Genomic DNA, 25,171 nt, shown 5'->3' on the forward strand with positions numbered 1-25,171 from the left:
GACCTCAAGAAGGCCCTTCCTCAGGATGATTGGTTCCAGCAGCATCAAGGTGAATGCACCATGAGGGATGATTTGCCATGGATTGGAGCAAAACTTTACGTCCCTGCCTCTCTTCGTCTCGTTGTTCTCCAACGGGCTCATGATTCCAAGTTGGCGGGGCACTTTGGTTTTGTGAAGATGCTGCATCTGGTGAAACAGCAGTTTTAGTGGCCCTCTTTGAAGAAGGACATTGAACTTTATGTCGCCAGCTGTCCCATTTGTGCGGCCGCTAAACGCCCGCCGGGGAAACCGCAGGGTTTGCTCCAGACTGTAGCTCACCCTGTCACCCCCTGGAAGGAGATTTCTATGGACTTCATTTTCGAACTTCCTGAGAGCCAGGGGCACACTGTCATATGCGTGGTTACTGACTTGTTTTCCAAGCAAGTTCATTTTATACCTTGCCCAAAGATTCCTTCTGCAAAAGCGCTCGCTAAACTATTCATTTCTCACGTTTACCGGTTGCACGGCGTGCCTGATCGCATCATTTCTGATAGGGTCATGCAATTCACCTCGGTCTTCTGGAAAGAATTTCTTAAGCACATTGGCTCCGCCCAAGGCTTAAGTTCCGCCCACCACCCTCAGACTAATGGAGCTTGCGAGAGGACTAATTCTTTTCTGGAACAATATTTACGTTGTTTCATCAATTACCAGCAAGATGATTGGGTGGACTTGTTGCCGCACGCGGAAGTGGCTTATAATAATTCTATACATAGCAGCACTGGGTTCACCCCTTTCCGAGTTGTGTTTGGCCAGGACTTTGTTCCTATTCCTGAAGTTCCTCTTGAGCAGCTGCAGGTTTCATCCATCTCCGAGTGGAGTGAGCGGTTGCGGCATATTTGGCCTTTGGCACTTCGAACTTTGGATGCTGCCCATTGCACGCATAAGAAACAGGCTGATAAGAAATGTGCTCAACCTTATCAGTACAAGTTGGGTGATCAGGTTTATCTATCCACAAAGTTCCTTCAAACTACGCAGAAATCAAAGAAGTTGGGCCCTAAGTATGTGGGCCCATTTCCCATAATCAAAGTCATCAATCCTGTTTCGGTTCGCTTGCAGCTACCCAAGCACCTCAACCGTGTATATCCTGTTTTCCACGTTAATCTCATTAAACCTGTTCATTTTTCATCTTTACGCCCGCCAGTGGATCCGCCACCTGCCCCCCTATTGATTGATGGTGAACAGCATTTTGAAGTTCGAGAAATTTTGGACTCTCGAAAACGACGGAATCGGATTCAGTACCTGGTGGTTTGGAAGCATTTTCCCCAGTCTCATGCCGAGTGGGTGGACAAGTCCCATCTCCGGGCCCCCCAACTGCTCCGCCAGTTCTATTCTGCTTATCCTGACAAGCCCTAGTTGTCTTTCCATCCTGACTTTCTCTCTCCCCTCCCCTATTTTTCTTTTTCTGTTTTTTGTTGTTCGTCTGTTTGTTTGTGCTTTGTCGTTTTCCAGATCTGACCGCCTTTTTCCAGAGGAGGGCCGGATGTCAGCCTCTGCTTTGCTGCTGCTTCAGCTGCCATTGAAACGGGGAGGGGGGCATGGTATTTGGGAGGGGACTACTAAATGTGCTGGAGGAAGATTCTGGAGTTCTGCTGCCTGTCTTACTGCGCAAGCAAAGGAGGTTTCCCGCCAAGGCCAATGGCACCGACATTCCATCTTGGTGATGCCTTTCAAAGTTATCTCGCACCTGACACTTGGGAGAATTATGATTGGACTGTGACTGGGTGCCAAGGGGTGGGGAATGGGTTATTCTATATATCAATTGCTTTTGCACCTAAATAATCAGTCTTCGCTTTGCTACGCTTCTGTTCATTTATAATTAGTAAAAGTACACTTGATTTCTTTCAATGGAGTCTTGTGGTTTTCTTTCCTGATTATCCAATGAAGGAGTGCTGGATCTTTAAAATAAAAATTCAGTGATTCACTACTTCAGCTTCAACCCCAATAATACATGGGCAAACAATTGATATAAAATTAAGTTAAACCACTCCAAACTCGATTGCAGAAAATATGACCAGCAACAGAGTGGTCAATGCTAGGAACACTCTATCCAACTCCACTGTTACAGCCTCAAACCTTCACAGTTCAATCTCAAACTGTCTACCATGGATCTCACCCCATTCTTAAGAGGTCCTTAAAGTGTGTGTGCATAAGCGCACCAGTGTGCCTACCGTCCTTGTCTTACTGTCCCCATTTATCTGCATCCAGTTCCTTTGTTCATGTTTATGTTCATACTTATACTCGTTATCTTGTACATGTTAGATAGATAGATAGATAGATAGATAGATAGATAGATAGATAGATAGATAGATAGATAGATAGATAGATAGATAGATAGATTTCCTGGAATTGATTCTTTGTGTACTGTTTCATCATAGTAATATAAAATTGCTAGGTCCCTTCTTTGCTGGTCAAAGAAAGATTGCCTAAGGAACTCAGGAAATCATCATTTGAGGAGGGATATAGTACAATATTCACTTAGTTTACTGTATTGTCAATGCATATGGTACAATGAAATTAAATACATGGGACATGTTTGACATGAAGAAGAAGCAGGGACAATTTTCAACATTTTTGCTACATTTGTCAGAATAGGAAAGATCTCTGAAATCCAGGAGAGCTACTGTCATTCACAATATTGCATACAAAAAACAAGTGGTCTGATCTGCTATAAGGTCATATGTTATTATGGAACTCCATCTACCTCCAATCATTTGGTCATCCCTCCATTCATATTTATGCTTCTCTTAATGAAATGGCCATGTCTGATATTATTTAAATATAATGCCATTCTCAAGTTTTGTTCAACTGCTTTATTTCTGTGTTCTTTAATTTTACTCTATTGTTTTATTGGTATCCATTAGGGGAGGATTACAAATGTATCGATTTAAAATAACAACAACAAATCAGTGTTTTCATCTTTATCTCTGCCTAGATTTAGCTTCTGTTAAAATCTGACTTTTTAATATATACTTCCCAAAAGGCAGTCCTGGCTGGAAACTGATGCTTTCTTCATGGAAAATGGGCCATCGTGTGCAAAGCCACACTCTCAACAATCAGTGGTTTAGAGCTGTTTGTTTTTCAAATACTTTAATTGCATGGTCTACCCATAAGTGATCAGTTTTGAAAATTATATCTCCATGCTAACTACAACCAGATGGATGGAGGAAAAAAAATAAGCCATGTTTTAAAAGAGCTAATTCTTTCCTCCGTAAGAGTAAAAACAAACAAATAAACACCAGTATGTGCTTGCTCCTATTGTTTGCTTAGTTTTGGGTTAATTTTATAAACATTTCCCCTGCAGACAAATCAAACAAAATCCAGATTTATATTTCTGCATTGGGTTAAGTGAGGGCTGAGAAGCCAGATTTTTGTAGACAATGTCCATAAATTGTCCAATATCATATAGGCTGCTAACCTGATATACAGGTAGCTAACTTCTAGCTTCTTTGAGGAAATATAAAACTCAGATTAGGAGTGACAGGTTTTTTTATAAAAAGAATTGAGGCTGGTACTTGATTTTTTTTCATTAGTAGCTGCACAAAACATAAATGTCTCATGTTTATTCTCAAAAGAATTCAATTACCTTTTTTAATAAATAAGAGGCTAATGCAGGAACATGTGGTCTCACAGAAGAAACACTTATTGTAGGAGATACATAATGCCATGTACTGGACCAAAGTGGAACAAAATTTAGGGGAATTAAGCTGACTTTAATACTTGGATGGGTTTTATCTGCCAATACTATGTGATTTGTTATATTCATCTGGAAAATAAAACTCAACTTCTGATATGACTCATTCTGAATTTTGAGAATTCAAACCAAATATTTATCCTATATGAAATTGATAGATTCTACTTCACATTTTTTTAGAAAAGACAATGTTTTTAGAAGTTTAGATTATGTCAATACAACTGAAATCAGAACTTCTGCCAAACTCAACAACTATTTCAGATATAGAATTCAGAGTGTTAGGAATTCTAGAAGAGGTAACAACATTTCAAAGTAACTATTTTGAATTTTGTTTCAAAAGCTTAGTCAACCTCTCTTTTGATTTTTAAAATAATATGTCATAATATCATCTTACAGGTTTTTATAACAATAACCAGCCTCAAGAACTGAGAAAGAATTACTTGAATCTGTGACATTCTGTGTTGTCCAGAATGATTGTCCAGTAGAGTATTCATACTTAAGTGCAGGAAACAGACTGACATGACAGTGGTATAGTAATTTTTCTTACTGAGAGTGAAGGTTCATTCTTTGAAATTCAAGCTCGGGAATGAACTTTCACCCTCATCCTACACCCGAGCTATAGATATTCACGACTATTGTAGTCTTTCTTAATGTCCATATGTGAGTGGGAAGAAAGTGAAAGAGCTTTAAGAACAAAAAGTGTACTCGCTGTTCAGAAGGCTATCTTTTGTTTCCCTGTTATCTTCAATAAGGGGTAGCATTTGTCATTGATTTGCTCTTTACTTTCATCTGGATTTTATTGTAGTCATTCAAACCTTGCTGATATTTTATGCAGATTATTGCTTAGTAATGTCATTGGATTTGCCCCTATTAAAAACCTATTCAGTATTTCGAATGAGTTGTACTCACATATATTTCAAAAAATCTGATTCTTTCAAGGAATCAAAAGGCAGTGAGGTATCCAAGAAGGTATTATCTTCCCATCGTAGTGTTGCATTAATTTTTTACCTTATTTATATTATAACAGTGACAATCATGATGCTTCAATGACATCTTTGTGGTTCCAGAACAACAATAATAACAACAAAAGGCATGTCAATTTTCCTTAAGATGGTGCCTTCCAGACATTTGGACTATCATCCTCGTAATCTATAATCATGATAACTATTAGTTGGAGGTCTGTACCTCTCTACTGAATCTACTGAAGATGTACTGAATATTGAAGCTACATTGAAGAGCAACCTAAAGAATCATCACCAATGCTTGTCTTGTATACAGAATGCTTGGCATATTTATTAACTAACTCTAGGAGCATTTTACAAGCCTCCTAAAGGCTATTCATGCCCTTTTTTTTTTTAAAGAAAATGGGCCTGTTTTCATGAAAAACGGGCCATTTTGGGGAGGTCTGCAGAGTGCAAAACCTTGGTTTTTTAAAATTTGCCTCACAAAATCTTGGTGCGTCTTATACTCTGGTGTGTCTTATACTCCGAAAAATACGGTAATTGTTACACCCAACTTGACCACAAAGCTGGTATAATGGAAACTCAAATGAGTAGTACTTCAATGTATTTTACAAAGGAACATGGACTCAAGAGTTCAAAGCCACTCTTGTGTTAAAGAATTTCCATCTTGGGAAAGCTTCTAAAAATCTTGGCAGATTCCTTACAATCTTAGTGTACATGGTGCAATATTCATGACAATGTTTATTTCTCAGTAACTTACGCATATAAGGCAATGACACAGGCTGAAGCCAAGAATCCACAAATTGAATCATTTATGGAAGTGCATAAGCCAATAACCGCTGTTTGTATTTTTTTCAAAATTCTAAATGAGCATATCATTCATATTTAAAAGATGATCTTAGCTACCAAAAAAATTGCCCAGATCTAACAAGCAGAGAAATTTCATACCATAACCCCTTTCAAGCATGGTGAGGCAATCACCCCAACTGAAGTTCAAGCCTATATTGACCTGATTGTGCACTCATTTTCTTTTACAGATAGGAAAATGTAACAAATAAAGCACAAAGTGACTTTTTATGAACTGCACTGAGAATTATGGCAAGAATGCTATCAAAATTTGAGACTGCATACAAGCTATCTATGGCTGGAAAGGCTGTTTTTTGGAACAGAAAAGCAATGGATTACATCAAGTCTCTGGAATGGCATGCTATTTAAGATTCATGAAGACCCTGATTAAAAGATTGAAAGATATAAAAGACATAGAATAACATTCAAGATATTGACAATATGATAGCATATGTCCATCATTCCAGCCTTTATGTCTCTATATCTTCAAAGAGATCACTAGAGAAGGAAATATGAAAGTATCAGTACCAGACCTTTCAAGTGGAATTTAAATGTTTATCTCACAATTATGGATTATTATTCTTTTTATCCTGAGATTTGTCATATATATAATACTATCAGCACTTCAGTGATTGTTGGCCTGAAGGCAATGTTTAGAATTCTTTAAACATTTATTGATAATAATGGGCCCCAATGTTCTAGTCTAGAATTCAACCAGTTTGCCAGAAAGGAATTTTCACTATACCATGTCTAATCCAAATTGCCCTCAGGTCTTTTGGAAAAGTCAATCTGAAGTTAAAAGTCTTGAAGAGAAAAACAAAACTGGTGGCAGATGTCTATATAAACACTATTAGTTGTACTGTACAACAGACGATGGCTGTTCCCCAAAGGATCTATTCCACCCTGTGCATAGTTTGATGAATTATTGAGAGGAGAGAAAAATCTAAGAATTCAAGCAGAAACAATCTTTTGACAGAACTGCCAGAGCTGAAACCCGAGATCCTGTTTGTCTGAAAGGGTTTTGCACAAATTTCTGGGATCAGCAGAGAATTATTAAACAAAATATCATTACATAATTTTATTTGGTGCGGATGGACCAAGGAAAGCTCTGTTGGGATTAGGATGTCATATAGATGTCTAATGACTTTCAAAATGTTTCACAAGAAACTCAAGACTTTCCTGAAATACATCTTCAAGAGAACCTTATTGATGATAGGAATAAGGCAGTCCTTCTAGAAGATAAAGGATGTAGTGGCTCAGTGGCTAAGACGCTGGGCTTGTCAATCAGAAAGGTCAGCAGTTCAGCAGTTCAAATCCCTAGTGCTGCATAACAGAGTGAGCTCCCGTTACTTGTCCCAGCTTCTGCCAACCTGGCAGTTCAAAAGCATGTAAAAATGCAAGTAGAAAAATAGGGACCAACTTTGATAGGAAGGTAACAGTGTTACATGCACCTTCAGCATTTAGTCATGCCAGCCACATGACCATGAAGACGTCTTCATACAGCACTGGTTCTTTGGCTTTGAAATGGAAATAAGCACCACCCCCTAGAGTCAGGAACGACTAGCACATATGTGTGAGGGGAACCTTCACGTTTACATCTAGAAGATAAAGCTTCCTAAAAGAGATAGATATAAGTGTAGGGAAATGATTAAGAATGGCCCACTATTATAGTATAAATGCTAATAGTTCTGTCTCTACAGATGCTGATTGTGAAATATATTGTGAGATTGCTTTTTTTAACAAGGAGAAGAAGGCATGGTTTGTAAAATTTAGAGATGTTGCCATGCTAGGAAGACTAGAATGGTTATGTGGAAATGGCAGTTCATCAGTGTCAGTATTTTCTCCATAATCTTGCAAGTGGTCCATGATTGCTGGTTTTCTTTTGAAAGTGTATCTCTGGATATGCTGGGAGAAATCCAAGCTGGAGAAAAGGCACCAGAGACAGCCTACTTAATCTGCATTCAAAGACACTGAAAGGATAACTGAGGATGGGGGCTGGATGAAGGGAAAGGAAATCAATATCCTCCTGGGTGGGAACCTAAGGAAATGGCTTTATCAGAAGCCCACTCTCCTGACTTTCCCTCAAAGGGGCAATTGAACAATGGTCTTTTCCAGACCACCTGCCTTTTCTTCTGGCATCTTTTCTGCATCCACTTTAAAAGGCCCTGTGATCTTTCTAGACTCTTTTGCTTTCCTTCAAGCAATTGTATGAGTTATGTTTGTGAGTCTAGAGTTTATAATCTAGAACCAATGCAGTATCATATCCTTGATGGTGAATTACTAAACACAGTCAGGGCTTACTGGCCCTCCAGGAGGTTTGTATCATCCTTCAGATCTAGGCCTAAATACACATGTCGTCCCCTCTTCACCATTTTTATTTATTTATTTATTTATTTATTTATTTATTTATTTATTTATTTATTTATTTATTCATTCATTCATTCATTCATTCATTCATTCATTTAGGCAAGCATATATATATATATATATATATATATATATATATATATATATATATATATATATATATATATATATATATATATATATATATATATATATATTAACAGATAAAAGTATAAACATGATTTTGAATACATGAAAAGGATATGAATAAAAAGGAACATTAGGACAGGGATGGTAGGCACATTGGTGCGCTTATGCACGCCCCTTACAGACCTCTTAGGAATGGGGTGAGGGTTGACAGTAGACATTCTAAGGTTAAAGTTTTGGGGGTTAGGGGAAGAAACCACAGAATCAGGTAGTGCATTCTAATCATTGACCACTTTGTTGCTGAAGTCATATTTTCTGCAATCGAGTTTGGAGTGGTTTACCTTAAGTTTGTATCTGTTGTTTGCTCATATATTGTTGTGGTTGAAGCTGAAGTAGTCATTGACAGGTAGGACATTGTTGCAGATAATTTTATGTACTATGCTTAGGTCAGACAGAAGGCAGTGTATTTCTAGTTTCTCTAAGCCCAAAATTTCAAATCTGGTGGCATAAGGTATTTTATTGCAGGTAGAGGAATGGAGGACTCTTCTTGTGAAATATCTCTGGACTCTCTCAATTGTATTAATGTCTGATATGCAGTGCAGGTTCCAGACAGATGAGCTGTATTCGACAATGAAAAATGAAAGAGTAGAATTGGCAGTCCCTTTTATATTTGTGTGCTTGCCATGGAGTAAACTGCTATTGCCTTCAAGGCAAGCAGATACCAGTTCTGCATCGAGATTTCTTTACCTTGTCAGGGTAGCAAGTTGCTAGGATGAGATCAGGAGAGCTGGGAGGTGGGGCAACCCAAGAATCCTTCCAATGAAAACTGGAAATTGCCTTCTCAAGCACCAGGTGGTGATTACACTGCCATTCCTGAAATGGCATTTACAACTTTGAAACAGCATTATCTACATAGGTTTTATAGGACCTACATAGGATTTATCTACCAATACGACTTCAATATATCCCCTATGCAGATAGTCCTCAATTTACTATCACAATTGAGTCCAAAATTTATGTTGCTTAGTGAGAAACTAGCTAGGTAAGTTTTGCTCCATTTTATGACTTTTCTCGTCACATTTGTTAAGCGAATCACTGCAGGTGTTAATTTAGAAAGACCATTGTTAAGTGAATCTGGCTTTCCCATTGACTTTGCTTGTCAGAAGGTCACAAATGGGGTCCTGTGACCCCCGAGACACTGCAATCATCATAAATCTGAACCAATCACCAAGCATCCAAATTTTGTTCACATAACCATGGGGATGCAGAAATGGTCATAAGTGTGAAAAAGTCATGTCACTTTTTTCAGTGCCATTGTAACTTCGAATGTTCACTAAATGAACTACTGTAAGTCGAGGACTACCTGTATAACATGGCAGTTGATAAAAATGGTTTACAATTTAAATTCCTCAGTTACTACAACCCACATGCAATAATGGGTTGATTAACCCATTAGGAACCCCAAAACCCATTAGGAATTAAAATAAAATACCAGACCCTCCAATATTGTTCAGCAGTTCCTCTATAATATCTACACAAGCTTTCCTTTTCCCCACTTTTGCCTTGCTAGCTGTAAAGTTCTATTCATCTTTGATAAGCAGGCACGAAGAACTCCTGAGCCCTGGCTGTTACTGACTTCATTTAAGCATCTTCTCAAGGATGTTGTTCCCCAAAATGTGCAACACAATAATAATATTGCTTGAACTAGGTCACAATTAAAATCATTTAGTTAACATGCTGCCAAAAAGAAAAATACTAGGCATGAAATTCTAGGAAGAAAGCAAAGAGCCAGATTATCTTCCAAAACTGGGGTGAACTGCTATAGGTGTATATGTACGCGCACATAAGATACAGGGATACTCAGTATTTATAAGAGTATCTCTCTAAGAGTAAGATATAATAGCAGTTAATAGCAGTTAGACTTATATACCGCTTCATAGGGCTTTCAGCCCTCTCTAAGTGGTTTACAGAGTCAGCATATTGCCCCCAACAACAATCTGGGTCCTCATTTTACCCACCTCAGAAGGATGGAAGGCTGAGTCAACCCTGAGCCGGTGAGATTTGAACCGCCGAACTGCCGAACTAGCAGTCAGCTGAAGTGGCCTGCAGTACTGCACTCTACCCACTGCGCCACCTCGGCTCTTATATATAAGAGTATACCGTATTTTTCGGAGTATAAGACGCATCCAGGCTTTGAAGAGGCTTTTTTTTTTAAAGAGGGAGAGAAAGAGAGAGAAATACAGTAGGTAGGTAGGGAGAGAGAGAGTGTGTGTAGATAGGTAGGTAGAGGGATAGAGAGAGAGAAATAGAAGAAATGGTTACAGGAATTCAGTATGTCTAGTTTAATGAAAAGAAGGACTAGAGGTGATATGGGGAGGAAGAGAAGGTGGATGATGAATACAGAGATAGTGAAAGAACAAGAATTTCAGCAAATGTTTAAAAGGGAAATGAGTTTTTTTTTTGAAGAAAATAGGAAAGGAGTAACCACACAAATACTTTGGGATGCGGCCAAGGCTTATATGAGAGGCCTAGCTATTAAACATACAATAGGGACCCACAGGAAAAAATTAGAAGAGAGGGCAAAATGGGTAACTAAACTGGAGGTGGTAGAAAAAGCCTTGCAACAGAACCCACTAGACGACAGGAAAAAAGAAGAAATGGCTAGAATTAAGCATGGAATCTCTCTTTTAGACCAGGAGGATGTCGCTCGAAAGCTTAGGGGGATTAAGCAAAACTTTTTTGAGCATGCTAACAAACCGGGTCGCTGGCTCTCTTATAGACTTCGAAAAGAAAGAGAGAGCAGACGTATAGCTCAACTGCAGAATAGTAAAGGGGAATTAGTAGAAACCAAGGGGGAGAAACAGGAAATTATCCAAGGCTTTTTTCAGCAACTATATAGTAGGGAAGAAGTCTCTGAGGTCCAAATTAAGGAATTTTTAGATAACGCAAATCTACCCAAGATTTCAAATGAAGCAAAAGGGGTACTGAACCAAAAGATAACATTAGAGGAACTAGAAAAGGCAGTTAAAAAAATGGGAAACAACAAAACCCCTGGCATGGATGGTTTGCCAGTTGAAATCTATAAATCTTTTTTGGAAATTTTAGGACAAGAGATGATAGCAATATTTAATGCTGTCTTGACGGATTCTATTGCACCGAAATCATGGGCCGAGGCTTATATAACCCTTTTGCCTAAAGTTGGAGCTGACCGTACCCAAATTAAAAACTATAGGCCCATTTCACTTTTGAATGTGGATTATAAAATCTTTGCAGCTATATTGGCAGATAGACTCAAGTTTTTCCTTAACAAATTTATACACTCTGATCAGAATGGCTTCCTGCCGTCAAGGCATTTGAAAGACAATGTCAGAATTATTTTGGATGCCTTAGAATATTATGAAGCTCGGCCAGATAAACAAGTGGCCTTTATGTTTCTTGACGCACAAAAGGCTTTTGATCGGGTAAATTGGAATTTTATGTTGTCACAATTAGAAAACATGAAGTTTGGAGAAAGTTTTTTAAATGCAATTCGGGCAATTTATGTACGACAAACCGCGACAATATTGGTAAACGGAGAAGAGGCGGGTGACATTGTGATTGGTAAAGGCACAAGACAAGGATGCCCGCTATCCCCCCTACTGTTTATCCTCACATTAGAACCCCTTCTTAGAATAGTGAGAAGCGATACACAAATTAAAGGGTTACGAGTTAAAGCTCAGGAATTCAAAGTCCAGGCTTTCGCCGATGACCTTGTTTTTATCCTGGAGGACCCTATGGCGTCTGGGATACAACTTTTATGTAAAATAGAGGAGTACGGTAGGATAGCGGGGCTACGTATAAACAAAGAGAAGACAAAACTGTTAATTAAAAATATGACTCTGAACCAGAAAAGGGAAGTACAAAGCCTGTTAGGGATCAACATGGCCCACAAAGTACAATATTTGGGAATTTGGCTGACGGAGAGATGTTCCTCTATCAAGGTAGATAACTATATGAAATTGCTACAACAGGTATCCAAAGATATGACTAATTGGAGTAGCAAACAATTGTCTCTGATGGGCAGAATCGCGACAGTCAAGACATATGTATTACCAAAATTTTTGTTTTTGTTTCAAACGGCACCAACTAAATTGGACAAAAAATTTTTTAAATCCTTGGAGACAATAGTGACACAGTTTATTTGGCAAGGCAAGAAAGCACGAATCAAAGCCCAAACCTTACAAAAACGCAGAGAACTGGGAGGCTTCGGAGTACCCAACTGGGAAGCATACTATAACGCAGCAATCATGACATGGGTGAAAGATTGGGTGATGTTGAATAGAAGGCGCCTATTGGCTATAGAGGGACATGACCTCCCCCAGGGATGGCATGCCTCCCTCTGGCAAGAAAGAGACACCCCCCATAGGTACTTCATGGGACATTATATTCGGAAGATTTTGATGGGGGTCTGGGAAAAAATGAGGAAAAAATATTATCTTAGGGTTCCGTGTTGGTTGGCACCATTAGAGGCCTTAACGCATCCGAGTTTATTTAACTGGACAAGAAACATAACATATAAAGATATCATGACAGAAGAGGGCAACATAAAAACAAAGATGGAATTAGAGCAACAGGGCAGGAATTTGGAATGGTGGGAATATTTACAGGTTAGAAACAGGTTTAAAAGTGATAAGGCACGTTTCGGGATCTACCCAAACCCTCAGGGGCTAGATAAGATCTTGTTTGGTGGAGACAAAAAAATGTTATCGAAGATCTACCAATTTTTGACCTGCCAAGATACTAATGAAGAGATGGACAAAAGCCTTCTAACAGTATGGGAGAGAAACCTAGGTTATGAAATTGAAATGGGCAAATGGCGGGATCTATGGAGTAAGACCATTAAACTTACAACTTCTACTGCATTCAAAGAAAACATATACAAGATGGTTTATAGGTGGCACTTCCCCCCAACGAGATTAGCTAAGATGTTTCCTGGGTTATCTCCATTGTGTTGGAAATGTGGAAGAAAGGATGGCACATTCTACCATATTTGGTGGTCCTGTACTGAGGCCACGAAATATTGGAAAAGGATTAAAAAATGGTTAAAAGAGGTTACCGGGGCAAACATTGAATGGAGACCTGAGAACCTGTTACTAAGCATCAAACCAGATAACATAAGCAGTTCAATATGGCATTTGAGCCTGCATATAATTGTGGCCGCAAGAATAACCTATGCACAACTTTGGAAATCCACCACTATACCGCCGGAAGATGCTTTAATTAAAAAGATCTACGAATGTGCAGAAATGGACAGAATGACGGGTTGGCTGAGGGACAAAGGAGAAACAGAACATTATCTTAGCTGGAACCTATGGTATATGTGGGCGACTAGGAGAACAGCAGGGACTTAAAATGGGGAAAGTTAACATAGGTACCGTAATAGATCCCTGAATCTTGCAATGAGAAGATGTGGCTTAGAGACCTAATAATGAGGAAAGAAAGAAAAACCAGGCTGTGAATGACTGTCACCGTGGGGGGGAGGGGGGGTTGTATGTTTAAAACGGTATTTGTATCTGTATGTTTTACTTTATATTGTTATGTATGATTTGTCTTGCTTATGTCGTTGTATTTATGTCGCTGTATTGTTTTTTCCGTTTTTTTAAAGGTAATAATGTTTAATAAAAATTATATTTAAAAAAAAAAAAGAGAGAGAGAGAGAAATAGAGAGAGATAGAGAGAAATACAGTAGATAGGTGGGGGGAGAGCAGGAGTGGGTTTCGACCGGTTCGCACCGGTCCCTGCGATCCGGTTGGTCGCCGAACCCGGAAGTAAGTAACTTCCGGGAACGGCGAAGCCCCCCCCGCGCCCGCGCATGCCCGCACCCGCGCGCGCCCGCACACCCCGCCCACACGCTCCCGCACACACGCGCCCGCTCCTTACCCAGTTTTTACGAATTCTGCGCTTCTACGCATGCGCAGAACGCATACAGCGCCTGCGTGATCCTCCAGGAGCAGCTGGAGCATCGCGCAGACGCTAGTACGCATGCGCGCACTGCGTGCGTGCGCGAGGATGCCGCGTGCGTGCGCGAGGACACCGCGTGCGTGCGCGAGGACACCGCGTGCGTGCGCGAGGACACCGCGTGCGTGCGCGAGGACGCCGCCGGCCTCGTTCCAACCGAACCGGTTGGAACGGGGCGAGAAACCCACCCCTGGGGGAGAGAGAGAGTAGATAGGTTGGTGGGTAGAGGGATAGAGAGAGAAAAATAGAGACAAATATAGTAGATAGGTAGGGGGAGAAAGAGAGTAGGTAGGTAGGTATATAGGTAGATAGAGGGGAGAGAGAGAGAAATACAGTAGGTGGGGGGGAGAGAGAGAAAGAGAGCAGGTAGGTAGATAGATGTTTCCAGGTGTATTTATCCATCTGCTGGAGAAGGAAATCGCTGACAACCTGCAGCACCTAGAACTTTGTTTCTGCTGGCACAGCACTTGACCAATGTAATTCTCATCAATCCCTCTAACTAAGCAGCTTTCTGAAAGGGAAAAAAAGTTTTTGCACTCTGCAAACTTCCCCCAAAGGGCCTGTTTTTCGTGAAAATGGGCCCATTTTTAAAAAAAGGCATGAATAGCCTTGGGGTGGTGGTCTTGCAGAGTGCTCCTGGGGGGGGCAAAAACAAGCAAAAAAACGGGCCATTTTTGTGTCAAAAAATTGCATGCATAGCCTTATGGAGGCTTATAGAGTGCTGCTGGGGACTGAGGGGGGGGGGGCAAAAATGGCCTGTTTTTCACTCATTTTTGCCCTCCCCAGCCTTCATGAGCTCCGTGAAAGCTTCCATAAGGCTATGCACGGCCATTTTGGTGAAGGGGTGGGGCTTTGGGAGGCAAAAAATGCTGTATTCGGTGTATAAGACGCACCCAGATTTTCAGCCTCTTTTTAGAGGAGAAAAGGTGCATCTTATACTCTTTCTTATACACTTTCAAAAGAAAATACAGTATATAAGAGGTGAGGTGGCGCAGTAGTTAGTGAAATGAGGACCCAGATTGTTGGGGGCAATATGTTGACTCTGTAAACCGCTTAGAAAGGACTGTAAAAGCACTATGAAGCGGTATATAAGTCTATTTCAAATGGTCTCTTTTCTGCTATCTCTCTATTTTTCTCTCTGTTCTTGTTTGTTGACCCTTCCCCTTCCCGCCACCTTTACATATTTATTCGCCATGTAGAAAGAGATTTGAGTGTTTGGGTTGCTTGTTTTACAAGGCCATGCTTCATCTCTCTCCATTGCTGCTAATGAAGCAGTGCAATATTTTCCATGTGAAGTCACATGACTTGAAATAAACACATTTCCAGCATCAGCAACTTCTCAAGTGAAAATCCAGCTGGATTTTAAGTGCTATTTCTATGACTGGGAAGAAGCCAGTCCTTAGCAGGGCTGGCTTGGAATAAGTTTTACACTGCGCCTACTTGAAAATGATTATAAATATGTGGATCTCTTTTGCCTTTCTTTTTTTCCTTTCCCAGAAACTATGTTAGATTAAATTTACTGGTTTGAAAAGACATAAAATAGGCTGGCAATATTAAATCGGATGTTATTCTTGGTAGCTGCATATATATTTTTTCTATTTTCTTTGGAAAAAAGCAACCATCAAAAGTGTAAGCTGCTCCTTTGAACGGTTGGGATGGTGGTTGGCAACTTTCCTTTCTCATATTATTATTGCAGAGCACAGATTTAGGATTCTAATTTTTTTTCTGATAGATGGCAGAGGCAGAAAGATCGGATGAGAAAAATGAGGATCAAGAAGAACTGGCAGACCCCCAAGATGGATTTAACAAAGTCAACGTGGATAAAATAAGAAGGGACCAAAAATGAAGTATAGTATTTAAACATAATCAACCTGACACTGGGGGGGGAGGGGGAGACCATTTGTGCCATGCACAAAGTTTGTCTTGTTTGCCTACTTGTTTGATTTAAGATCTTGTTTAATTTAAGATCTTCTTCCCTATATTTCCAGGCTGGACTAACATGCTTCTGAACTCTGCTAAATTATCATTTTCTTCTATTTTCTTTGCGATGGAACAGGAATGCAAGAACACAAGAATTAATATTCTACAGAAGTCTTCCATAACCTATATGTTGAATTACATTTCCCATAAATTCATAATCAAGTGTGTTTATTGGATTATGGGGTTTAGAACATAGAATCATAAGGCTGGAAGAGATCCTGGGTATCAGCTAATCCAACCCACTCTTCAAGGCAGGAGAAGTGATAAAATCCTGGTCAAATGGTTGTCCTATCTATTTTGAAAACCTCTGGTGATGAAGCATCTACAACTCTGGGAAGCAAGCTATTCCAAGAGTTCCAACAATTAATTGTTCTCATTGTCAGAATTGTTTTTTTACTTCTTGATTTTGTGTTTTGCCAATTAGGTAAGTTTGTTGTTATAGAAATGGCTAGTTAATATTATACAAAGGTAAAAAGTTGAGGTTTGATGCTATTCTCTTATTCTACTGCACCAAAAGGAGTTAGGAATCAACATTTTTCTTTCTTTTTTTCCTTTTTTTGCTTTACACTTTCCCTCCTTCTCCTGCTTTATTTTTCCATTATTTTCTTTTGCATTTTTGTATTTTATATTGTATTTGGATGAACTAATACAATTTTTGAATTTTAAAAAAATATCCTTACTTCTAGGTTGAATCTCTCTTTAACAAGCTTTCACTCATTACTTCTTGTCCTGCCCTCTGGTGCTTTTGAGAATAAGTCAATCCCCTCTTCTCTGTGATAGTTGCAGTCAAACAGACTTTCAAGACTGGTAAGGCTCTCACTGTTGTTCAATGTGAAAGTTGGGATTGTCTAGTTTTCAAGCAAGCTTTCTGAGAAAGTGTGATTGATTTAATTCCATTTGCAGTGAAGATTCCATTGCAGTGAAAGTGTGATTGATTTAATTCCATTTAATTCCATTTCCATGCATTTAGCAGGGCACATCATGCATTGGAAAGAAAATGATGGCAATTCTTTACATGGATATGTATAGCTGTGACAAGTTTGTTAACTTTTGCTGTGCTAACAAGATCAAACAAAATAAAATAATTTATAAAATAGAACAAACCAAACTTTTATTTATATCATGAGCTCAATTCAAACATTAGAGAGAATATCTAGGTCCTCATGAACATTCTGAATTTTTGGACGATTGATACCAAACCCAGATTCAAACAAATGTTACCATATAACCATCTTTCAAACAACAACAAGAATCACAACAAGTGACTGTAAGAAACATTTAAACGCTTTAAGAAAGACAAATCATAATATCACGGGTTGTGACAGTGGGTAAATCTTCACAAACTTTTGAAGCACTTTTGCTTCAATACATTTTAATATTAAGCAAATTGCCCTGAAGTTAATCCAACATTTCAAGTTATTTATAGGCCAGATGTATTTTTTAAACAAGTCAATGGGTTTCCACTCTTCTTCCCCAAAAGTTCAATTGATTCACCTTTCCCCCCCCCCCCCCAGAGGACTCCTGGGAGCTGACAGAGACATCTACTGGCTGTGTAACACACTGCAAATTTAAGAATGTAGAGCAATCTTTTTTTCAGTATTTTGGAGTTTCAATTATTGTGCACATAAGTAACCCAACAGTAGACAATATAGCTTTCTCTTTTCTACTCTTCATCACTCAGTTTTGGAGTATAGTTTTCAAAATCCTTTCACATAGAGCAGAGACATGTAGATCTTCAGTTTACAAGAACAGACAGATCAGGAATGGATGGAAAATAACTAAGAAAAAGATATCAAAGCCTAGACTGACAGAAATTCATTCTGGGACAGTTAGCTGATTCTGACAGTGATCATGGGCATAATTTTAATGCTTCTTAATAAAGCGATCCCATTCTTGCATTTGGGTGACTATAAATAGTCACATTGGAAAGGAAAGGAGGTGCAGATTTAATTTGCTTTTCCAGATGAGATGACTACAGATATAATTTTGCTTGGCATGTCACTGGCAATACTTGCTGGTATTTTTCAGAGTTATTTTGGGAATGGTGATGAGAAGATGAATTGCCAATTGGTTATTTTGACCTGCTTTATTTATTTATTTGGTTATATAGTAATACTTGGAACATGGAAAAAATGTTCCTATATAATCAAAGATTTACTTTAGTCTCATTATGCTAAAATAGCCCTCTGATAACCGCAATCACCGAGCATCTGCTGGAGTCCACAAACTAAGGAGGGACACATCCCTTTCCCCTCTTGAGCAGATGAATTTGCCAGATTTTGTAGTAATCAATCGGTAGAGTTCAATACAATCATAAGAGCAGGGGTGAAATTCAACAGGTTTTGACAGGTTCTGGAGAACCGGTAGCAGAAATTTTGAGTAGTTTGAGGAACCGGCAAATACCACCTCTGCCCCAGAGTGGGGTGGGAATGGAGATTTTGCAATATCCTTCCCCTGCCATGCCCACCAAGCCACGGCCACAGAACTGATAGTAAAAAAAAACTTGAATTTCACCACTGCATGAGAGGTATATTAGCAGCTTTTTCCTCTGATTTGGAATCTGCTATTGTAGTTCTGCATCTGGTGTTGAATAGTTCTCATGAGAGAGAAAGGGCAGCTTCATGTAGTAGTTTCTCTTTAAGGAAAACAAGGAACATATTATAGATAAAATAGTCTTAGATCATAGTATTGTTACTCAGCCAATAAGGGAAAAAGCTGTTTATTGTTAAGATTTAATCTTCCATTTGATTCACAGTCTGGGACTGGTAAAAACTTAATAATTCAAATCCTAACCAAGGACCTAAGAGCTATTATGGTAGCATCTGAGTATATAGGCAGTTTTGTTTTGTTTTTTGCAAAGTCAGGATATTCAGATCTGATAAGTTCAAAATTTCCATGTATCTAGGCAACCGTTTTTGGGTATCGCTCCAAGGGTTCTACTATTATTGGTACAACCATTGATTTCTTCCTCTATAATCACTCAACTTCAATTTGCAAATCACAGTATTTTGATATTTCGTCTAGCTGTCTCTCCTCAATTTGTGCATCACCTGGAATTGCAATATCAATGAACCAGACTTTTTTTCTTCTTCTTTTTCTTGTTATTGTTGTTATTGTTGCTGGCCTGGGTCGCTTCTTGTTGTTATTTTATCCTGTCTTCTTAATATGTAATTGAAGGTGGCAAACATACCTAATGCTCCTGCTTCCTATTTTCTCCACAACAACACTGTGAGGTGGGCTGGGCTGAGAGAGATTGAGTAGCCCAAAGTCACCCAGCTACTTTCATGCCTAAGGAAAGCCTAGAGTTGTTTGTCTCCCAGTTTTTAGATCAACACCTTCAGTACCACATCAAATTGGTTCTCTGGTTTACCAAGTTCAACAAATTCAATATGAAGAAAGAAAACTTTTTGAAAAGTAAAGGACAGAACATTGCAGGAATCCAAATTGAGATTGTTCCCAAGCATTACATTTCTGCAAACCTGTGAGACTTGCTAAGAATATTTAGTTTCATCATTTTTTTCTTCAATGGACTTAGATGCCAAGCCCATAATCTTGTTCCTTGATTGTATTACCTAAGTACCTCCACTGTCTAAAAATCCACTTGTAGCTTGAGCTAAATGCAATGATAATTGGAGCTGAATAATTACATATGGAATCTTACAAACTTTGCAGCCAAGGTCATCTCAGCTCTTTTCTCACATCCCTTTGGCCAGAATGTGTTTTTATCAAACTGCTTCATGACATCAGAGGTGGGGTGATTGGCAAAGCAGGCTGAATTTTCAAGCAAATATATCACAAAGGCAATTAAAAGGAAAACCAAACCAATTACAGGAAAGAATTTTTGACTGTCATTCCCACAGAGGAACATATGGGCCGTGCAGACCTTCTCATCCTTTTGCAGAATTGAGCAGTAAACTTGCAGATTTGAAGAACAAATCTCAAAAGCCTGAGAAGAAACTAGAACTTTTAGATTTAGGTGATAGAATAGCCAGACTGAAACTGCCCTCACAGTTTGATGTCATAGGCAAAGGAGGTATGTATGGCAGGGAGAGATATGACAAAGCCTCTGCAATGGCTACCAAATTCAATAATGAATCAGAACCTCCTGAATTCAAACTCTTCTCTTCATTTGTCTATTGGGTAATTACAAAAAACTTCTTTTTCTCTCCTTTCCTTTCTCCCTCAATTTCTAATCTGCAAGATTGACAGCATAGGGTTCCTGTATATTACAGACTTGTAATGAACCCCTAAGGGGATGGAGCAATAAAAGATGTTAGCAAGCTTTTTTTTTCTATTATTCTCCTTCAATTTGAAACAAAAAGCAGTCCTTTTTTGTAAGTAGTAAAATTTATGTGAAAATCATCATCTGTGTAATGTGTGGGATCCTTGCACTTAACATAGAGTGAGTTTGTGTGTAGGGGGAGAGACAGAGATAATGTATTTGATCTTTTATTGTATTTATCAAATACAATGAATTCTGAGTTGTGATGGCGCCAGCAGACCTTCCAATTCATCTACTGCACTTCACGCCATTGTAAACAAACACTTCCACTCCAATTGGTTACTGTGTTCTCTGGCAGAAATGTTCTCCTGTTGCTGGGCATTGCATTGTCCCAGTCCATGTCCTGCATTTTTAAGTCCAAAATGAACACATCAAGGCAAAGATTGCTTTAAAAGCTTTCTGAATAAGAATGCAGAGAAGTCTCCCTCAAAGCCTGCATAATATCCTAGTTTACAGCAAGATCTATTTTTTATCCCCAAACAGCAAAACCCACAAACTCAAATCCACAAATGTGAATGTCGCAGTGTCGTATGCTGTCCCCTTTTCCCTTACATGGTTAAAACTCCTATAAGCATGTACAAAAATAGTTCTATGTGTTCATAGGTTAACCACAATTTTTCTTCATACAACTGTCACTTCAGCAATTTTTATGCTCCATATGCTTAGTTTGGTAATGTTTTAGCAAAACCTGCAAGCCTCTGTTTTACTTTCTGCTTGCATGCCTTGCCCCAAAGTACCTTTTGTAATTTGGGAATTACAAAAAGGAAAGGTAGATTAGGTCCTGCATAATACAATATTTTAATATTAAGGAACTTGAATTCCAGAATTCCAAAACCTATTCGCCTTTTTATCAGGGGTACTTCAGGGAGAAGTTGAGAGATGGATCAAAAACCTAAATTCAAACCTCCTCCCTCACTCAACTACCCCCATACACTGGATCTATTTTATATTTTCAATATTGTTAACTGAAAAGCAACTTTTCTCCTCAGGAGCAAATGGCAAAATACGGTGGTCTTCATCTATAGCACCAACCATGCTATTACATAGTATATATGTGCATATAAGGTAACGGTTCCCCTTGGACATATGTGCTAGTCTTTCCCGACTCTAGGAGGGAGGGGTGCTCATCTCTGTTACAAAGCTGAAGAGCCAGTGCTGTCTGAAGACATCTCCATGGTCATGTGACCGGCATGACTAAACACCAAAGACGCACAGAATGCTGTTACCTTCCCACCAAAAGTGATCCTTATTTTTCTACTTGAATTTTTACATGCTTTTGAACTGCTAGGTTGGCAGAAGCTGGGACAAGTAATGGGAGCTCACTCGGTTATGCAATGCTAGGGATTCGAACCACTGAACTGCCAATCTTTCTGATCTACAAGCTCAGCGTCTATAAGATATACAGTTATCTCATTCTGTGATGTTTTTAGGTGGCTGTTCAGAATACATGCTTCTTAAAGTTTTTCATTCCACATTTCTTTTTAAAGCTGTTTTAATGCTATTATAGTATCTCATGAAATGGTACTTTATGGCATAGTTTTTCATATTTTGAGTAGCTTTCCAAATCTAAAGAAGGGAGAATTACTGAGCACCTGCTAACTCGGGGAATTAAGCAAATAAAACTGGAAGCAAACAAAAGCGATCTAAATGTGTTGACAGAGAACAAATAAATGTTGAAGTTAATCAAAACCAACCAGACATTCTTCTAAATGGTAGCTAAATGTAAGAGTGCAACTCGCTCTATGCAGAAAAGTTGAAGGTTCACAGTTTATTGACTCTGTTGCATTGTGTTCACAAGTTAAACTTTCTTAAATGTGTTTTTTCCCCTCACTGGAGCCACAATCTTGTGGTAGATGGATAAAAGCAAACAGATGAAACCAGAGCCCAGAAGCGATAGCTGAGTGGTAAATCCACAATACATAGGATGGATTTGCTATCATTTACTCGAATTTGTTGGTTTTTTCCTATCTAAAGTAGCCTGACTTTTATAGGCCTGACTTTGTTTTTCAAAGGACAAGTAGTAATTATGACTGTGAATGAATTTTATCTTTTGTATTTGTTGTGCAGGTTCCAACCCTTCTAGGTTTAGTTACAATTTTAACCCATCCCTTAGTAACCCTTGAAGATTCACTACTGAGATGAAGAGACAGAAACTTTAATAAATGCCATGTTACATATGCTGCCAAGATTTAATGAACATATGGTGGTATGTAACTATTTAACTCAATTTATGATAGCTTTAATAGTTAACCCTTAAATTAGGACATTGCCTACTTCCTTTCTCTAGCAGCCCCCAGGTCAACTGTATTCTGCAGATCAAAACTTGTTTCATTTAACTTGAATACAAGAGATCATTTTCAGTTCTAGGCTGCATAAACAGAGGGATAGAATCAAGATGATGTGAATGCCTTGTATAATGCCTTGGTAAGGTCACACTTGGAATACTGGATTCAGTTTTGATCACCATGATGTAAAAAAGATGTGGAGACTCTAGAAAGAGAACAGAGAAGAGCAACAAAGGTGATTAGGGGACTGGAGGCTAAAACATATGAAGAACAGTTGCAGGAACTGGGTATGTCTAGTCTGATGAAAAGAAGGACTAGGGATGATATGATAGCAATGTTCCAATATCTCAGGGGCTGCCACAAAGAAGAGAGAGTCAAGCTATTCTCCAAAGCACCCAATGGTAGGACAAGAAATAATGGGTGGAAACTAATCAAGGAGAGAAGCAACTTAGAACTAAGGAGAACTTTCCTGACAGTTAAAACAATCAGTGGAATAACTTGCCTCCAGAAGTTGTGAATGCTTCAACACTGGAAGTTTTAAAGCAGATGTTGGATAACCATTTGTCTGAAGTGGTGTAGGGTTTCCTGCCTAAGCATGGGACTGGACTAGAAGACCTCCAAGGTCCCTTCCAACCTCTGATGTGTGGCAGGCTGGCACCAAGATGAAGGGTCTGTTGGAAACGATCTTCAATCAATTATTAGCAAGCCATTTTTGTGCTAAGGCAAGAGGGTAGTCAACAAGGCCTATGACTTTTACTTTTGGCGACCATATCTTCCATACCATTATGGGGAATATCAGGAATGCGATGAAAAGTGCTTTTAGAGGGAAAAGAGGATAGCATTCCAAACAAGAAAAGCATTGAAGAATGAATAATGGGTGAAATAACCCAATACTGTATTAATAGAAGGTAAAGCTGTAAACAACTACAAATATGTAGTTTTTTTAAAAAAATAGACATTTCAAAAAATGCAGTCACAAAATTTGAGCTTGAGAACTTCTACATAACCAGGTCTATGCTAGATTGTTTTAATGCTTTTTTTTACAAGATAAGTATGTAGAAGACTGCATTCTCTGTGTGCAATGTTCTTCTCTCTTCAGGGAGCACAAGGCTAATTTAAAAAAAACACCATCCTTTATTTATGGAATACTTGGATAGATTAGCCTAACTCAGTGTAATTCAGTGGTTTGGTCAACTGATGACAACCATGTTAAACTACAGTCTGTCGGGTAGATTCAAAACTTTGGATTCTTCTTTGCCTGTTGGTGTATTTCTGGATGCATTTATTGCAATATTTGGAAATCAGCAATACTCACAGCGCTAGGAGAAGCCAAGTTCTCTCCTCATTCTTAAAGTCATGTTACTCTTTGGTTCTCCTGCCTAGAGAGGAAAACAAGAAAAAATTGATACAGAACTTCAAATCCATAGAATGAATGGGAAATATAAATGTTAGATGGTACCAGGCCAAATCAAACAATAGCTTAATCAGTGTTATTAAGATAGCTATGCAGGTGGGTTACTGCCTATTTTGTAATGAATTTCAGCAAATGGCCATGTGTGGGGGTGTCAAACTGGTGATCCATGGGCCAGAGCAATAACCCCGGCTCTGCAAAGTTAAAAATCATTGTGATACATTATGTGATGTCACATGATGCAATCAAGTTTAACACCTGTGATGTAGAGCTTCTTTCTGAAGCCTTAAAACTGCCTCCATTGTCATATACAAGTGGTGGATTTTGAAGCAGTAATCTAACATTGTATCCAGGCTGCTCAGAGCTGAAAGGGACTTCAAAGGATAAACCACATTTATTTGTTTGCTTGTTGAGATGACGAATGCCACAGCTCCCTGATGGCTACAGGGAGTTTGCCATTCTTAAAACTACATCAAAGGGCTTATACAGTATCAATGGTGGGTTGCAGGTACCCTGGTACGAGTGTACCGGAGTCTGCCCGGAGCACAGGATACTGTTCTGGTACAGTGCTCTGGAGGGCTCACCTGCCCGCCTGAGCTCCTTACCAGTCTTTTAAGTCTTCAGCACTTCCGCGCCCATACACGGCGTGTACAGTGCCTGCGAGATGCTCCGCTGAGCAGCTGGAGCATCGCAGAGGCTCGCAGAGGCACTAAGATGCATGCGCATGCTGCACACATCCACGTGGATGCCGCCCGGCCCGTTCCAACTGTACCAGTTGGAACATGTTCCAGAACCCACCACTGTACAGTCTTTACATTTTTTCATGTTTCCCACCTCAAGATCATGCCCCCCCCTCTCGTGTGTACACAAACATAGAGAATAAAAGAATATATAAGGCAATGTTATGTAGTAAAACACAGAGAAGTTTAGACGATGTCCATGTTTTAAAATAATGTTTGAACAAAGAACCAAATTAACATGTATTATATAAGTTATAATATGGAGAACCAGTTCAATGTATTAGTTAAGGCATCAGGTAGGGCATCAGGTTGGAAACTGGGAGACTGTGAGTTATAATCCTCACCTTCATTTTCTCTCTGCTCTATCCATCCATCCATCCATCCATCCATCCATCCATCCCTTTAAGGTTTCAATTTAGGTAAACCTCTTTGGAATATTCTCTAA

General features: G+C 39.1%; 1 long non-coding RNA gene across 2 annotated transcripts in view; it reads left to right on the forward strand.

Annotated features, from left to right (window-relative positions):
• Positions 1-25,171, forward strand: part of LOC148049418 (uncharacterized) — a 72,788-nt gene that overhangs the window by 31,346 nt on the left and 16,271 nt on the right. The window contains exons 3-4 of one of the 2 annotated variants that reach the window (XR_015696379.1): positions 15,761-15,875; positions 16,017-16,054. This is a non-coding gene — a long non-coding RNA (uncharacterized LOC148049418). Of the gene's footprint in view, positions 1-15,760; positions 15,876-16,016; positions 16,055-25,171 lie in introns of those variants that run through there. The other variant, XR_015696374.1, reaches the window with a different exon arrangement.

The sequence above is a fragment of the Thamnophis sirtalis genome, unplaced genomic scaffold (genome assembly GCF_051295495.1).
Source record: "Thamnophis sirtalis isolate CommonGarterSnake01/CBP01778 unplaced genomic scaffold, rThaSir2_p1.2 scaffold_1, whole genome shotgun sequence".
In the NCBI taxonomy this organism is placed as follows: domain Eukaryota; kingdom Metazoa; phylum Chordata; class Lepidosauria; order Squamata; family Natricidae; genus Thamnophis; species Thamnophis sirtalis.